The 6,000-nt window shown below is 38.3% G+C and overlaps 1 protein-coding gene across 3 annotated transcripts in view; it reads left to right on the top strand.

Moving 5' to 3' along the window:
• The window catches only part of LOC128688468 (shootin-1-like), a 187,753-nt gene that overhangs the window by 145,834 nt on the left and 35,919 nt on the right, over positions 1-6,000 (top strand). The gene's annotated exons all lie outside the window — the stretch shown is intronic.

Here is a 6,000-nt window from a genome sequence, read left to right as displayed (position 1 = left end):
TAAGTATAAATAATGCAATTTAAACTTATTACAAAAGAGGGGAAAACAGCGAAACTTATTAAAAAGGGAAGAAAACAGCGAAATGTTGATTTTTGTAAATTTCCTCTCCCTCCGACGGTGCTTAGACTGTGAGTATCTTACCTGAAGCTCTGCCGTGTATGAGCCTCCTGCACGCCATGGCCAGGCTTAGGCGCTCATACCTGTTTTCTCTATTTTACATATCACAGTTTCTCAGTGTAAGATGTCCATGGCGTGTGGAATATAAGTATGAGCTGTTTTCCTTCAACAGTGATTTTATCAGTGTTTTTATAAAAAGTAAAATTGATAATATAATAAATGAAGATTATTACTCTACTAGTAAGATTATTACTCTACTAGTAAGATTATTACTGTACTAGTCAGTTACTACTGTACTAGTCATATTACTACTGTACTAGTCAGATTACTACTGCACTAGTCAGTTACTACTGTACTAGTCAGTTACTACTGTACTAGTCAGTTACTACTGTACTAGTTGGATTATTACTGCACTAGTCAGATTACTACTGTACTAGTCAGATTACTGCACTAGTCAAATTACTACTGTACTAGTCAGATTACTACTGTACTAGTCAGAGTACTACTGTACTAGTCAGATTACTACTGCACTAGTCAGCTTACTACTGTACTAGTTGGATTATTACTGCTCTAGTGAGATTACTACTGTACTAGTCAGATTACTGCACTAGTCAAATTACTACTGTACTAGTCAGTTATGAGAGGGCGTGGATATGGTCGTAAGTTTAGTTGTGTCGCCTGAGCAGCTAGTTTGTTGTAACTGTGTTCATCCTGCGAGAGGTAGCGCAAAAAAAAAAAAATATTAGAGGTCACAGTGGGTCTTTATCTGACCATTGTTACATCACTAGAAAGGAATATTAGTCATTTTGTATTTTACAGTTATTTTATATAGTTGTACACAATATAGTAAGAAATACAATACAAAAAAAAAATAGCTACATAGTATTTTTCATTACAGTGCCTAATGAGAAAGATAAAGTTGAAGGTTCCTGAACACTTGAACCAGAGAATACAAAGCTCTCTGATCGTAGAAAAGAATTCTTTTGATCAACTCCGTTATAGTAGTGACCACGTCAGCCATGACAGCTTAGTAGTACTTTGAAATGTAGTCATTTCGCAATATAGCTTTAAAGATTCTGCATTGTTTGTAGGGCTGCAAAGTAAGTGTATTTAGGTAGGGGTACACATAAATACAATTACACAAATTATCAGACGCAGTATTTTGTGTAAATTACCAAGATAACCCCCCAGAAAGTGTGACGTTTTTCCATTGGGGTCCTGGAAACGAGCTGTGTAGCTGCCAGTTATTGGATGCTCTTTTACGTACCTTGCTATTCAAGAGACTGCAGGTTGATCAATATCTTGCCTGGCTTATAGTGTGTAACCTTCTGTTGCCCTTGCCATAATTTACAAATATACTGTCTACTCTCTCTCTCTCTCTCTCTCTCTCTCTCTCTCTCTCTCTCTCTCTCTCTCTCTCTCTCTCTCTCTCTCTCTCTCTCTCTCTCTCCCCCTCTCTCTCCCGTCTCTGGCTTTTCTTAATGTGATGGGTTTGCTTTTACTTTATTATCAAAAGCTCCGAGTGATCTCACAAGTCTCTCTTTCTGTGACTTTTCTTTGTCTCTTTCTTTTGCTCCCTTCTACTTTCTCTCGTGTCTTTCTTTTCTTTGATTTTCATTTTTTCTTACTTCGAATTTATATGATTAGGCTAAAAGTTGACATTGTTTTTAGGGGCTGCTGTCTACGTTAATAAGACACGAATAACCTGCACATAGGAGAGGAGGAGCTTACGACGAGGTTTCGGTCCGACTTGGACCATTTACAAAGTCACAGTAACGTAAAAGGTATAATGTTTGTCAGGAAACAGAATAAGTGTTTCCTGACGCGGGTTTTAGTCATATGATGACCCACAGCTGGAGTTTTTGGTCATCCGACCGAGGACTTCCGCTGTCTTACCCAGTCCACCTCTTAAAAACTCACGGTTATGATTATAACCATTAGTACAAAAGTAGTGTGACTTTGTAAATGGTCCAAGTCGGACCGAAACGTCGTCGTAAGCTCCTGTCTCCTATGTGCCAGTTATTTGTGTATTGTTCAAGTCACGGTATTGTGAATTTTTGTTCTTTGCGTTAATAAGGGTTTGGATAGCAAAAAATAAAAGAGACATAATGGAAATAAGTCACATTCTTTGACTTCAATGAGTTATCCTAGGTTAAATCTAAATGTATTTATTTGTGTGTCCTCATGACATCTTTTTACCATGAAGACTTAATGTAACCAATACCTAAAAAAAAAAAAAATACACGCCTTCAAAATGTCAATGTAATTCAAACAAATGGAATGCTAACATTTTAATTAGGCCATGATAATTATCCTGAATTAATATTACAATTTCTAGCATACTTCAACGCTATAATTATTTCTATGGAAAAGTATTTAATGTAAGCACAATGGATAGTAATATATATGAATGATGCAGAGATTGTAGCATATTGTGTCAGAGAGACTACTGCTGAAGATAAGGGTGAGGTATGGCATCCACCGTCACACAGCCTGTGTAAAGTGCTATGCATTTATACACAATATTAATACTGAAATCCCAAATACCAGACGTGTGTAGAAAATGCTACAGTTTATATAATGAAACATGTATGCTTTAAGTTAAATAGTTTCTAGGTTAAGGTGATTTTAACAGCTTCATTAAATGAGCAGACAGCCGTCCACACCTTAATTAATGCCTCACAACCTTCAATCTTGTCCTTCCCAGGATGCGACCCACACCAGTTGACTAACACCCAGGCACCTGCTTACTGCTTGAACAGGGACAGCAGATGCAAGGAAACACGCTCAACGTTTCCACCCGCTGAGGATTGAACCACAGTGTGTGTGAGGCGAGAGCGTTGTTAACCTAGCTCCTGGGTCTCTCGAGGGAATTTAGTAGCGACTTTTAGAGCTGCTTGCGATAATATAAAGGGGGCTGCGATTATTTGATCGTGCAGCGACTAAAACGAGACTAGTTACATTATAAAACTGGTAAATTTGAGCCTGCACAGCTGTGATGAGCTTTTCATTAGGTTAGTTACATCAGTGTTTAAAATCATTCAGATGAGGCATTCTCAAGTTATTGCATGGCAATAACTTGAATTTGCAAGTTGGCATCTACCCAGTCCAACGGCACTCCTAAACCTTGCTTCTTCATATTAATCAAGGCTATTGAGCTGAACACTTCCAAATTACTTCTTTAGGGTGAGGGACCGATCACCTCATATTTACCTCTCCACTGCCTCTATTATTTAAGTCACTTCTGTATTCAACTGAAGAAACATGTTGAACAGGTTAAGTGTCTTGATAAAAAAGATACCAAATTCAAATTCAAAGTTTATTCTCTATAAGGATTACAATGCTGAGTTTACAGAATTTGGTTATTGTGTGGTTTACATGTAGTTAAATAATGATTACAGAGTGTACCACTAGAACGCCTAGCATGGCTAGGCATTTCGGGCAGACTTAGTTTAATTCTTAATTTTAAAATATTACAAATTATGAGGTAAGTTGGTATTATGGCTAAGTGACTAAATACTAGTTTGTGAGTTTAGCAATGTGAATGCTTTTGTTTTGGCACAGTACATAGTTTCAGTATTGGAGTATCACAGGATTCATTATTTTAAGATTGAGGTTAATATTTCTGTTTATGGTCAAATGGGTGAGTGTAAGTGTGAACCACCAGGTGGTATTCGTGTAGTTAGTTGATGGGGTGTATCAGGGAGATAAGATGTTTTCTAATGGTAGTTTTGAAGGTGATGAATGTGTCTGCAGTTCTAGAGTTCTCAGGTAGGGTGTTCCAGATTTTAGGGCCTTTGACATACATTGAATTCTTGTAAAGGTTTAGTCGGACACGGGGAATGTTGTAGAGATGTTTGTGTCTGGTATTATGCCTGTGGGTTCTGTCACAACTGTCAAGAAAGCATTTTAGGTCAAGGTTGATATTGGAGTTTAAGGTCCTGTAGATGTAGATTGCACAGTAGTAAGTGTGGATGTACTGAACAGGGAGTAAGTTTAGATCTATGAAGAGTGGGGGGGTGTGTTGCCAGGGATGGGATTTAGTGATTATTCTTACTGCAGCTTTTTGTTGGGTTATTATTGGCTTTAGGTGTGTTGCTGCAGTTGATCCCCAAGCACAAATAGCATAGGTGAGGTATGGATAAATAAGTGAGTGGTATAGTATGAGAAGGGCATTTTGCGGCACGTAGTATCGTATCTTGGAGAGGATCCCAACCGTTTTGGATACTTTTTTGGTTATGTGTTGGATATGGGTGCTGAAATTCAGGTTGTTGTCAAGGTGTAGGCCTAGGAATTTGCCCTCATTATGTCTGATAATTAGAGTGTTGTCAGTCTTAATGTTAATTTGTGCATCTCCTGCTCTGCTACCAAACATAATATAGTAGGTTTTGTCAGTGTTAAGCGTAAGTTTATTGGCTGTCATCCAAGTCGATATTTTGATCAGCTCCTCGTTAACAATGGTGTTGAGGGTGGCAAGATTAGGGTGAGAGATGACATAAGTCGTGTCGTCAGCAAAGAGAATGGGTTTCAGGTGTTGGGATACGTTTGGAAGATCATTGATGTATATGAGGAAGAGCAGGGGACCAAGGACACTTCCCTGGGGAACTCCAGTATCAAGTGGCCGTGTTGTTGATGCTGTGTCTTTAATGGTGACATACTGATACCTATTAGTAAGGTAAGATTTGAAATAAGCAAGCGCATGGCCTCTTATACCGTAATGGTCAAGTTTGTGAAGTAGGATGTCGTGGTCTACTGTGTCAAAAGCTTTTCTTAGGTCAATAAAAATTCCTAGTGGATATTCCTTATTTTCCAATGCTGTGTAAAGCAGATCTAGCATTTTTATGATTGCATCATTAGTGCTTTTATTTTTCCTGAATCCAAATTGGCAGGGGTTGAGTATGTTTTGTGCCGTTATAAATGAATATAGTCTCCTGTGCACGAGTTTCTCAAAGATTTTGGATAGCAATGGTAAGTTTGATATTGGCCTATAGTTGTTTAAGTCTAGTTTCGGGAAGGTGCTAGTTTCTAGTGACTTGTTAAAGAGAAATGAAATAGCATGCGAAAGGACATGGGGCGCTCGCTTGTACAGTAATGGTGGGACATGAGACAGATTCCCTGAGTTATTTTTAAGTGACTTTATAATCTCGGTGACTTCCGTGGGCTCAGTTGGTGCAAGATAGAAGGAATTTGGGAAATTCCCATCTAGGTAGTCCCCGGCATGGGCATTGGTATGTGGGATTTTATTGGCGAGATTAGATCCTATGGTTGAGAAGAAGTCGTTTATCTTGTTAGCTGTGTCAGTGGGATGTAGTGGTGTTTCATTAGGTTTAGTTAGGACAATATTCTTGTTTTTTTCAGTTTGTGGGTCCCTAGAATCTGAGAGAGTGTTTTCCAGGTCTTTTTTATATCTCCTCTAGTGTCTGTGAATCTACTGGAGTAGTATAGTTGTTTGGCTTTCTTTATTACTTTGGTGAGAAGTGATGAATAGTGTTTAAGAATATCTTTGTGTATTAAGCCAACTGATGCACCTGAACCATGGTAAGAGGGGTTAGAACCCATGGTGAGTCAGTCAGTTTGGTTTAGTTTGTAATCATATTACGATTTCGTGAGCCATGGTGCACATGTACTATACTCGTCTATTTGGTCGGTATTGTATACCATTAATGTGATGATACTCACCCGAAGTTCGATCCAGGTACTTTCGGTAGTGAGTGGAATGTGCTACAACCTCGCTGTAGGTACAACATGTGCAATTTGAGGTGCATTTACATTCATCAGAAGTACTGTTTAGGCAGCTGTCTGTCTTATCAAGAATTGATTTATTAATGCATAAATCTTGCATGTTCATTTAACTTGTTTCTCTTATGTTTGCATGTACCTTAT

The sequence above is a fragment of the Cherax quadricarinatus genome, chromosome 13, assembly GCF_038502225.1.
Source record: "Cherax quadricarinatus isolate ZL_2023a chromosome 13, ASM3850222v1, whole genome shotgun sequence".
NCBI classification, from domain to species: domain Eukaryota; kingdom Metazoa; phylum Arthropoda; class Malacostraca; order Decapoda; family Parastacidae; genus Cherax; species Cherax quadricarinatus.
The sequence above is the reverse complement of the archived record's forward strand: the minus strand, read 5'-3'. Positions and strand labels throughout refer to the sequence as shown.